The sequence below is a fragment of the Salmo trutta genome, chromosome 37 (assembly GCF_901001165.1).
Source record: "Salmo trutta chromosome 37, fSalTru1.1, whole genome shotgun sequence".
NCBI lineage: Eukaryota > Metazoa > Chordata > Actinopteri > Salmoniformes > Salmonidae > Salmo > Salmo trutta.
The window spans coordinates 29554745-29567709 of record NC_042993.1 but is presented as its reverse complement, the minus strand read 5'-3'; the positions used below and the strand labels follow the sequence as shown (position 1 = coordinate 29567709).

At 43.8% G+C, this 12965-nt stretch overlaps 1 protein-coding gene across 2 annotated transcripts in view; it reads right to left on the bottom strand.

Moving 5' to 3' along the window:
* Positions 1-12965, bottom strand: part of LOC115177297 (zinc finger protein 407-like) — a 193361-nt gene that overhangs the window by 122924 nt on the left and 57472 nt on the right. The window lies entirely within an intron of this gene.

The window sequence follows — 12965 nt, the reverse complement described above, 5'->3', positions numbered from 1 at the left end:
CTCGCAGGGAGAAGACCGGTCACTCGGAACTAGGTTTACTGAAATAATGCCTGAAATCCTCCACTGTCTTTTAACACACAGTCCTTTAAATGAAACAGATGAACAGACATTCTATAAAATCTTATATAAATATTTTGCTGAGTGGGCGCCTTAATTGCCAAGGTGCTCCGTTGGTCGTCGTGAGGAAACATGAAGCCCTATTCTAATACTGCCATGTTTTTACAGTCACTAATGACTACAGGCTCCCACTTAGGGCTCTGCCTGCAAAATGTGTCCATTGTATAAAAATACATATCAAATAACCATATCTGGCACCATAAATCCTCATGATCCCTTACGGACAATTTACTGCAGAGCAGAACATGAGGCAGAAGGGAGAGAGTTGAGGAAGGGACTGCGCCTCTATAGTGGAGGGAAGTAACCACTACGGTCCTAATATTTCGATAATAATTCCACGACGCGTTTGTGGTGAGGGTGTCGATGGACGGTGGTCACCTGGGTCACTGGGGGGGAAATGCAACAAAAGGTCAAAGCCAAACACAAAGGCTGTACTCTTTATTACACTCAATCAATGCTGGGAGCACTGTGCAGCACAGAAACAGACCAAACACTAAATGTGGTCTATGGTTCCACTGAGTCTGACAATATGCCAATAACTACGGGCTGCTAACTTCAACCCCCCCCCCCACACACACACACACACACACACACTAACCTCAACCCCTTAGCACACATAGTTACAGTTACACACAGTTACAGTTACACACAGTTACAGTTACACACAGTTACAGTTACACACAGTTACAGTTACACCACACACCAGTGAGGTGAAGCAGAAAGAGAGAAAGACAGTCACCGGACCCCCACCTCAGCCCCCCCCCCCCCCCCCCGACCAAAACTCCCCGGGCCACAGGGGTCTCCGAGGGCGAGGTGTCAGAGCTGGTGAGGCCTGCCGGTCATCACCCACAATCCCTCACTGTGGAGAGCAGGGGTGGGAGTAATACCATTCTCCCTTATTGATCTGTTGTGGAGAGACGCTCTCTCTTTACACAGGGAGCAGACCCCTGGAGCCAGGGCACAGAAACCGCACACTCACACTCAAATACGCTAGGCTACATCAAAAAAACACAAACACATGTACATACAGAAATATGTCTGCATGTCATGGCTGAGGTTGATTCCAATTAAAGGAGCATGATCCCTATTTAAAGAGAGTGTGATAGTGTCAATCGCAGAACCACACCCCAGGAAATCTCAACGCTTGAAGTGCAACCCCCCCCCACACACACACACGCATACTGTACAGCATCTATAGAAACCTTTGTACAAAACTACACAAATATGCACAGACAAACAAACACATAACAACAAACACATAAACCAACATACACTGTTTAATTATTTATTTTACTTGCTCACAAAAAGAAAACGCATGCCCATTCTTCCACAAAAACGTCATCGACCTGTCATGTCTCGTCTAAGAGAACGCTTTGAGAGGAATAGAACATTCTGTCTGAAAACACGCATTAAAACAACTCACAGTCCTCCTTTTCACATTATATCACCACAACAGAACAGAATAGTCTCCAACACTGAAATATGTGGTATTTGCACCCGGAATCCAGAGGCGTCTTTAACACGCCAAAGAACGGTCTCCGCCACGCAGCACAGCTCTCTTGCCATTAGTTGTGACTGGTTCGGCTGACAATCTCTTCACTTCTCTATCACTTTTCATTACCGGCTGTTGCGGTGAAACCTCACCTCACTCTATCATTGACACAGTAAGGCTAATGGGATCTACCCTCATGTAAATTAAAGTGTTTGTTTCGTTTGCTTCCTTCACTCCTGATTGTCAGAGCTACTCGCCGGGAGTAGCAGCAGGTGTGTTTGTCTGTGTAGGAGGAGTGCTTTTGTGTGAGTGTGTGGTGGTTTATGCTTATGCACACACACGTTTGCACACAGCAACAGGTGGGCCTTTGTGTGTGTGTGTGTGTGTGTGTGTGCGTGTACTTGCGTCCGTGCATGCATGTATACACAGAGGACCGCATCGGAGGCAAACAGACACACCACTCGCTCAACCAGATGTTGCACCTGACCCTGGGCTCAGCCACGGAAATGCAAAAATTCTGATGCCTACTCCATGCTCCCGCTGGCACAGGTACAACCAACCATCACAAACACTGGAGGATATGCAGAACCGTGGGCTGGAGTTGCTACAACGTGGTCAGAATGTAAATTGTACAACCTCCCGGAGACGAGTCAACCAGGCAGGTAGGCAGCGCTACAGCGGTGGCTGTTGGGTAATTGACAGCACCTGAAAACAAAACAACGTGCCCCAGTTTACGTGCCACAATGTGGAAAGCTGCTATCGCGTTTCATTCGTCAACAGAGAGATATCAAATGGCGACGGTGAGGGAATAATCACATCCCTGTGATTACTGATTAAGACGGACGATAATGACACAACACATGTAATTAGACGAGTGAAAGACTTAGGCAGCGAGAATAAATATACTTTACATCCATCGAATGCCTGACAGGAGAAAAAGTGACTGTAGGTAAAATACTGTATGTGAAGAAAACAGTTAACTCTTATTTGAACGGTAGCCTACCTACATTAGGACTTAGCCTACCTACATTAGGACTTAGTCTACCTACATTAGGACTTAGCCTACCTACATTAGGACTTAGCCTACCTACATTAGGACTTAGTCTACCTACATTAGGACATAGCCTACCTACATTTGGACTTAGCCTACCTACATTAGGACTTAGCCTACCTACATTAGGACATAGCCTACCTACATTAGGACATAGCCTACCTACATTAGGACATAGTCTACCTACATTAGGACATAGCCTACCTACATTAGGACTTAGCCTACCTACATTAGGACTTAGCCTACCTACATTAGGACTTAGCCTACCTACATTAGGACTTAGCCTACCTACATTAGGACTTAGCCTACCTACATTAGGACATAGCCTACCTACATTAGGACATAGCCTACCTACATTAGGACATAGCCTACCTACATTAGGACATAGCCTACCTACATTAGAACTTAGCCTACCTACATTAGGACTTAGCCTACCTACATTAGGACTTAGCCTACCTACATTAGGACTTAGCCTACCTACATTAGGACATAGCCTACCTACATTAGGACTTAGCCTACCTACATTAGGATATAGCCTAGCTACATTAGGACTTAGCCTACCTACATTAGGACTTAGCCTACCAACATTAGGACATAGCCTACCTACATTAGGACTTAGCCTACCTACATTAGGACATAGCCTACCTACATTAGGACATAGCCTACCTACATTAGGACATAGCCTACCTACATTAGGATATAGCCTACCTACATTAGGACTTAGCCTACCTACATTAGGACATAGCCTACCTACATTAGGACATAGCCTACCTACATTAGGATATAGCCTACCTACATTAGGACATAGCCTACCTACATTAGGACATAGCCTACCTACATTAGGACATAGCCTACCTACATTAGGACATTCATAATCCATTCATGTTAAGCCATATTACAACCTATGTGTTGTGATAATTGCGTTGTTTGCTCTTTAACCTGTTAGTTCATATGCCTTGTGACCGTTATATAAAGGCCGAGACAATAAGACACAGTAGCAGAATAAATTCAACCGCACCTTTGTTTTATCACAAAACCGGAATAGCAACCTCTGTCCGGTGAAGTCCACAAAACATATTGCATGTAACAAACAGTTACATGAGCTACAGCATGGTCAAGCAAGTTAATGTTTCCCACATTATCGGATCACTAAACTATTGATTTAGAACCACGGAGAGTTACCGCAAGTCTCAAAGAAAACAAGAGCTGCCTCCACTATTCCAGCCCCATTTCAACATCATCAAATCACATCTGCTTAGTCTAGTACAGTGACAACTAAAAGATACCAAAAACTATTTAGTCCAACGTAAGCTAAATATGATGTGGCTGTCCATGGTTATGATTTGTGTGCCTGTGCGTGTGTTTTGTTGTCCTAGGCTACCTGGCTAAAATGCTTGCTCGCTAGCCTAACTTCCATTCATGGGCAACGTTAGCTAGTTAACATTAGCCATCTACATCCAGCTACATATTTAACTTCCATCCTCTCAGGTCAGGGGCACAACAATGTCTGAATTAACGGTTGGATCAGAAACGAACAACAAGTCCAAATCGCTATCTCTTTCCATGACTAATTTAGGAAAGGTCCAATTTTAGCTAGCCAGCTATCCACCGGAGGACAACAACATCCCAACGGGACGCAACAATTCAAGTTGTTTCTGTCAATGACGTATGCTCTCAAATAGGAGTGACGCCAACATCCAAGCTGGCTTCACTTTTCTTTGGTGTGCCAGGACCAATCACAGTTGAGCTCGCTCAGTTTAGCTCCATGCTGATTGGCACATTTTCTTTAATACTTTTTTTTAATCAAGGAAGGCCAAATGCTTGCTGGCCTACACGTTGATACTTGTCGTTTGGCTACAATGTCATACTTGTCGTTTGGGCCAGACGGCATCAGATAGATGGTCTACACGTAGAGAGACAGAGAGGCGCTGTTTCGCTCGCTCGGATGCTTTATCCTGTGAGATACATTCAGCCTCTTGTGAATTGAAGGACAATTATGAAACACAGAGAGACGAAAGATAAATTATTATTTTAATGTAAAAAATCTATTTATTTATGGGAAGTCTGGCTTCCCTTGGCACTCATGAATACACGCCACTGGACCCAACCTAGGTTTTACCCTACTGTAGAGTTACACAGTAGAAACACTTGATTGATTTAAATCCCTTGTAGATTTACATTGGAACATCCAGCCAGACGTACTAACAAAATATTCCGAAGTTAAAGCCAGACTACACAAGCCAGATCCCAGATCTGTTAAGTGTTGTCTTGTCAAATTGCCAACAATGGTCATTGTCATGTCGAACATCATGTTTGGGCCATGCAGTATTAACAGATCGTAAGAACACGCAACCCTTCACTACAGCTCAGCCTTGTCTTGGGCTTTAATGAGTCGTTGAAAACAATAGGACTAGTAGAGACAGTAAAGAGAAGAGACTATATTTAGAGGGGCACTCAAATTGCAAAAACCGACTTCCTCTTTATATCATGACAATGTACGGTCCAAAAAAAATTAAACACACGCACCGCGCTCCTTTCCCACTGCCAAACCTGTCCGACCAACAGGCCGTATGTCTGTCACAAACCATTCGCCCTCCGCAACTGGTCCAAACCCGTCGTATTTTGCTTTGTTATTTCCAAACAAAACCACTGAATACATAGCAACGCCAATTTGATCCCGGAGACAGATCTGAAGGAACACAAACGCGGCTGAAACTTTTACGCAAATTAAGCCTGATAAGTAGACCGCGTCAGTCTCTCTGAATCACTCCGTGCCTGTCTAAAGCAAAGCAGATGCCATCCGAGGGTAGCGTGGAGAGAGGGGGAAACGTCGCACGGTGATGACAAAAACAATAGAGAGGTTTTCACATGGGCAAGCGTCTAGCATTCTGTGGCTGAACCCTGATTATTGTTTGAACAGATTACGCTCTGTCAGAAAGGACGAGATTGAGACGATCCTTTCGACGATCGTTCGTTGTGTCGGTGTTTTCGGTAACCATGGTTTACGTTCTGATTCTAGACAGTTGCCCTCGGGTTTCATCTGTCCCCGACCAGGAGAATGGGACATTAATTCTGACACCACTACTAAGTACTGCTAATTTCACTGCTTCTGCTAATAAGACTAGGATTATTACTTCAATTAGCTGATAACAAACTCCATTACTACTCCTGATCATCATCGGTTCATGGATAATTTTTTCATCCACTTTGGTGATGGTTTACAGACCAGCACGTCTTTCAACTACCTTCACAGAGGCCCTCGGAGACTAGCCTGGCCAAGACACACACACTACCAGAACAAGAAATCAATGCTAAAAGCAGAGGGGGAAAAAGTGGTTTCGTTTGAACATAAACTGCTGATGCGTAATGCGTCGTGACAATCATGTTTGCAGGAATCCGTTTTCAAAATGGTCATTCTTTGAAAAGGGAGACGCCCGTTTCAGCCTGGGCTTCCAAAGCACTTTTATTTTCTTTCAGGGACGTCAGTTAAAGTTGCACAGCGTATCTCAGTCCAGGGCAAAAAAAAAAAAACAGTCTTGAAGACTGGCGCTAATAACCATGTCACTTCTGCACCAGAGAGAATGGTATAATAATAAGAGGGGATTCGAGTTGCTAACTAAATAAGAAAACGAGGAGGAGGTTGAGGAAGAGAGAGGGTAGGGAGAGGGAATAGAAAGAATTAAGAGGTGGAAGAGAGACTTTCAAAGGAGAGGAGGGAAAATGTCTTAAAAACAGCATTTAGAAGCTTTCATTAAAAAATATAGCCTTGCAGTGATGGTGATGGCTGTGTTAGTTTAGCCAGTTAACACATTCCCTGAGCTACTGGTGATAAACAGAGTGGAAGCCCAGTGGTAACTGGAGACTGTTTCATCTATACTTTCCACTGACCCACCAGTTCTCCCAGGACCTGTTCATGCTAATGCCTGGCAAGAGCTCTTTCTGTCTCGCTCTCTTTCTGTCTCTCTCGTTCTGTCTTACTTTCTCGCTCTCTCTCTCTCTGTCTTGCTCCCTGTCTCTCTCTCACTTTCTCTCTATCGCTCTCGTTCTCTCTCTCTTGCTCCCTGTCTCTCTCTCACTTTCTCTCTCTCTGTCTTGCTCCCTGTCTCTCTCTCACTTTCTCTCTCTATCTTTCTCCCTGTCTCTCTCTCACTTTCTCTCTCCGTCTTGCTCCCTGTCTCTCTCACACTTTCTCTCTCTCGCGCTCTCTTCTTCCCTCCTCAGAACTGGCATTTACAGGTATAGTGGCCTTCAACAGAGAAGGAGAAAAACTCTTAAAATGCTAAAGAATACTTTGTTTCAACATTGTTTGGAGAACAAATCCTAAAAACAACACATGTCCGCTCAAGCATCCACTCAGAGAATATTTTCGGCCCTGACAAATACATTTAAAAAATCATATTCCGTTTAAAATAAAATGGATTCATGAATATTCCAATGGCGATGGCACTTCTTCATATGTTTGTGTAAGTGTGTAGGCTGTGGCGGGTCGATCCAAATCAAAGGTTTGAGTGGGCAGGTGTAAGTGTAGCTGTGTGGGTTGGTCAAAGCCGCCACCATGCACGCTGGCACAGGAGGAGAGATAGGGGAGAGAGAACAGCAGGACGGGAGAGTGTGCAATTACACTTTCGCACGCTGGAAAGAAGCAGAACAAACTAGCTTTTCCCAAACAACATTCACATCATGCCGAGACTCCGTTGGACTCATACAATATCTCTAGTCTAATCTCAAACTGATCTTTTCTACTTTCTTACCTCCCAAAACCAACTCATATTTCATCGCCCATATCTTTAGATTTTCTATTATCCTGTTGTGAAAAATGTGACCAATGGAGGCGTTGTGTGGATATAAAATATGAATCATCTTAGATAAAGATATCGAGCGGCTCTTTTAATTCTCCTCTCGCTAGAGATTTGTACAGTTAGCCATCGCCTCTCAGGCTTTCCTTCCTTCGCCTCTCTCTCTCTTTTAAGACCTCAAATAACTTCTTCTTTCCACCCTCCCTGACACTCCTGTCACCAGAAAAGTCATTTTTCACACACATCCTTTTAAAATAGGGTTTCCCAAACTAAAACGAAAGGTTATTGACCAGTGGGCTGCGTCATATCCGATTGTGACACCCAGACTCATTCTAGATGTAATACTGTACAGCCTCTATCTGACTCCAACATTACAGCCGTATATAACAGAAAGAAAACTAGGAAATGTGACGCCGTCGGCCCGTACCCACAACATCACACATGAGAGGAGATCCCATCGCGCCGGCTCTGTATTTAGTATTTTCTGGTGAGTAATCTTTTGTCATTTTATCACAGGAAATGAAATAATGGGATGATGGCCTAATGAAAAATGAGGTTTGGAGCCGCGGCGTGGGAGAGTCAGTTAAGCCGGCAAGACAAAAGAAAAAAGGCTGTTGAAGCTAAGGAGGACAGTAAAAGTTGTTTAATCCAACATTTGCAATGTAGTTGTACGTGTCGTGTGCATTTTAAGCTTAAAAGTCTAGAACCAGCTGAATGAGTAGTAGAGGACAGAAAATAACATGTTGCTGTACCATGGAACGGGCACGGACATCAAGTAGACTGATAAATTATCTGGATGCATTTGTGGACATTGGGAAACATCAAGTGAGTCTTGAAATAGTACATCTACATTCAATTAGGCAATGCGATATGGTGTCTTGCCATCTCAACGTTATTGCTTCATTCTGTAATTTTGATTGTTATTTATTCCTATCCAAATACACACACACACACACGCGCATGCACGCATCCACACACCCATTCTCTGATCCCCCAAAAAATGCTATTTGCTATCCACAAACACACGGAGTGTGTTAAGGATCTTTCATCTCCTTCAATGGGATGTGTGGGGAGACTGTGGCTGTTGAAGTGTGTGTGACAGTCTCTCCTTCCATGCAGCCTGTGTTTAATTAAAGCCAGAGTTGCTCAAACCCAGCCACTGCCACGAAACACACAGGCTCTCCTAAATATGCATAATTAACTTAACCCCCATCACTTGACTTTAAAGGGCTTTGGAGGACTGAGCCTTGCAAATGGAGTCTCATGGAGGCTCCGAGAGTGGCCCCTTTTTATGGCTAAAATATTCATTAATGCATTTCAGACATTTTCTGCAATGAGCGTCCTCTGATTTTTGTTTTCTTTCCGAGGGGATAGATTGTTGCTAGGCACCTTCGAGGCGGGAGGGAGAACGGGCGAGCGGGAAAAGAAGACGAGCCAGGTCACTCTGTGAAAGGTAGCTCTATCTAAACACACGCAGTCTGGGAAGATTTCATGTGATTAGTCTGCCTCCGTCTCTGTAATAGGAGACCCAGGGAGAGACAGACAGAGAAAGAAGGAGAGACACAGAGAGAGAGAGAGAGAGAGAGAGAGAGCGCGAGAGAGCGAGAGAACGAGAGAGAGAGAGATAGGGAGCAAGCATGGCGCAAACTGGTTGAGAGAGCTGTCATGACTCTCCAGCTCGTGAGGGTTGGTGGTTGGTTGGGGAGGTGTCGGGGTTGGAGTGAGCGGAGGGGAGGGGGGGGGGGGGTGACTGGTGACTGGATGAGAAATCTACCCCCCAGCCCTGGTCAGTGGAGCCCACCTCGCCCCTTTCCCCGCGCTGTGCCAGTCCTGACTGCTACCAGCCACACACTTCACCTCCATCAGGGTCAGCGCGCCGGCAGCTGATTGGCCGAGGTGGGGTCCGGTCCTCCTCCCCTCGCTAACAGGCCGGCTGACACACCTGATGTGACATGCTCTGCTCCCAGCAGCCGGTACACAACAGGGCAGCTGCCCACCGGCACCACCAACACTGAGGAGAGGGGAAAACAGAACAAACACACAGCAGCAAGGAAAACAAAGGGGATGGAGGGATGGATGAAAGAGGGATGAAGGAGGGGTGGAGCCAAGGCTCTCTGAACTTGGGCGCACTGTAACCAACACAAACAACTGCACTGTACCGTAGATGCTCCAGAATATCATGCTGAATGTTCAAGGCCACACTGCACATCCTCTCTCACACATTAACTACCGGTCAAAAGTTTTAGAACACCTTCTCATTCAAGGTTTATTTTTTATTTTCTACTATGTAGAATAATAGTGATGACATCAAAACTATGAAGTAACACATATGGAACCAGGTAGTAAACAAAAAGGTGTTAAACAAATGTTATATTTGAGATTCTTCAAAGTAGCCACCCTTTGCCTTGATGACAGCTTTGCACACTCTTGGCATTCTCTCAACCAGCTTCAAAGTACATTTGTGGCATTTCTTTCCTTCTTAATGCGTTTGAGCCAATCAGTTGTGTTGTGACAAGGTTGGGGTGGTATACAGAAGATAGCCCTATTTTGTAAAAGACCAAGTCCATATTATGGCAAGAACAGCTCAAATAAGCAAAGAGAAACGACAGTCCATCATTACTTTAAGACGTGAAGGTCAGTCAATACGGAACATCCAAGAACTTTGAAAGTTTCTTCAAGTGCAGTCACAAAAACCACTAGCGCTATGATGAAACTGGCTCTCGTGAGGACCTCCACAGGAAAGGAAGACCCAGAGTTAACTCTGCTGCAGAGGATAAGTTCATTAGAGTTACCAGCCTCAGAAATTGCAGCCCAAATAAATGCTTCGCAGAGTTCAAGTAACAGACACATCTCAACATCAACTGTTCAAAGGAGACAGTGTGAATCAGGGCTTCATGGTTGAATTTCTGCAAAGAAACCACTACTAAAGGACACCAATAAGAAGAAGAGACTTGCTTGGGCCAAGAAAGACAAGCAATGGACATTAGACAGGTGGAAATTTGTCCTTTGGTCTGGAGTCCAAATTGGATATTTTTGGTTCCAACCGCCGTGTCTTTGTGAGACGCGGTGTGGGTGAATGGATGATCTCCACATGTGCATTTTCCACTGTAACGCATGGAGGATGATGTGGGGGTGCTTTGCTGGTGACACTGTCTGTGATTTATTTAGAATTCAAGGCACACTTAACCAGCATGGCTACCACAGCATTCTGCAGCGATATGCCATCACATCTGGTTTGGGCTTAGTGGGACTATCATTTGTTTTCAACAGGACAATGACCCAACACACCTCCAGGCTGTGTAAGGGCTATTTTACCTAGAAGGAGAGTGATGTAGTGCTGCATCAGATGACCTGGCCTCCACAATCCCCCGACTTCAACCTAATTGAGATGGTTTGGGATGAGTCGGTCCGCAGAGTGAAGGAAAAGCAGCCAACAAGTCCACAGCATATGTGGGAACTCCTTCAAGACTGTTGGAAAAGCATTCCAGGTGAAGCTGGTTGAGAGAATGCCAAGAGTGTGCAGAGCTGTTATCAAGTCAGTGTGGCTATTTGAAGAATCTCAAATCTAAAATATATTTTGATTTGTTTAACACGTTTTTGGTTACTACATGACTTCGTGTTATTTCATAGTTTTGATGTCTTCACGATTATTCGACAATGTAAAAAATAAAGAAAAACCCTTTAATGAGTAGGTGTTCTGAAACTTTTGACCGGTAGTGTACCTCGACATCATCAGGAGCAGACTAACTGCAGGATACAAGACGGCGATAATGAATGAATCCATATTTCAGCATTTCAAGTGGTCTTAAAAAATTGCATATTCATGATATTAGCTGATTACTAATTAGCAGCTAATATATGAGTGCGTGATGATTTAAATGGGTAATTAGCGACAGATAAGGAACTAATAAGTGCCAGTTCCCCCCATTATCGAATGATTCCAAATATTTTTGACACAAGAAAACATGATTAAAAAAAGCTGCCACAGAAAAAGATACACACACACAAACACACACGCCAGCACAAGGCATCAGCGCACACACAAACCGGGATATAAGAAGTGCATTCCGCCGAATTGTGGGATTGCTGCATGCGCTCGCCGGCGGGAACTGTTCATGTGGCTTAAAGTGGAGATGATCAAGGCAGATGCATCATTTTGTGCGTGTGTCGCAGAACCAGTCGCCCCCCTCCCAGCACCAAAAACGAAGCACAATAAGAACCAACAGATCCATCAAGGTCTGATGTGGACAGACAAGAGGAGGAAATGGAATTGGAAACCTCCTCCAGCGCTATGTCACATTCCTTTCTCTCATAGAGGATGTGCACTCTGACAAACAGCCAGTCCTTCCTTTTCCCCCGTCTGCTCTCTCTCTCTCTCTCTCTCTCTCTCTCTCTCTCTCTCTCTCTCTCTCTCTCTCTCTCTCTCTCTCCTCTCTCTCTCTCTCTCTCTCTCTCTCTCTCTCTCTCTCTCTCTCTCTCTTCTCTCTCTTCTCTCTCTCTCTCTCTCTCTCTCTCTCTCTCTCTCTCTCTCTCTCTCTCTTCTCTCTCTCTCTCTCTCTCTCTCTCTCTCTCTCTCTCTCTCTCTCTCTCTCTCACCCTCTCACCCTCTCACCCTCTCTCTCACCCTCTCTCTCTCTCACCCTCTCTCCCTGGTTCGTCTCTGATGTTGGCAGATGACCGTACACTCAGTAAACAACCACAGGTTTGCTCATGCCAAGCTAGTTTAGTTTATTAGTATCCCCATTAGCTACTGCAAGTGCAGCAGCTACTCTTCCTGGGCTCCACATATAAAACATACACATACGTGACAAAGTACAGAACAGTAATAGACAAGAACAACATAAGATATTACATTAAATAAAAAATTAAAAAATAAAATAAAAAAGAGTATATAGGAAAGTATATTGGAGAGTATATAGGAAAGTATATTGGAGAGTATATAGGAAAGTATATTGGAGAGTATATAGGAAAGTATATTGGAGAGTATATAGGAAAGTATATTGGAGAGTATATAGGAAAGTATATTGGAGAGTATATAGGAAAGTATATTGGAGAGTATATAGGAAAGTATATTGGAGAGTATATAGGAAAGTATATTGGAGAGTATATAGGAAAGTATATTGGAGAGTATATAGGAAAGTATATTGGAGAGTATATAGGAAAGTATATTGGAGAGTATATAGGAAAGTATATTGGAGAGTATATAGGAAAGTATATTGGAGAGTATATAGGAAAGTATATTGGAGAGTATATAGGAAAGTATATTGGAGAGTATATAGGAAAGTATATTGGAGAGTATATAGGAAAGTATATTGGAGAGTATATAGGAAAGTATATTGGAGAGTATATAGGAAAGTATATTGGAGAGTATATAGGAAAGTATATTGGAGAGTATATAGGAAGTATATTGGAGAGTATATAGGAAAGTATATTGGAGAGTATATAGGAAAGTATATTGGAGAGTATATAGGAAAGTATATTGGAGAGTATATAGGAAAGCGAGAAACCA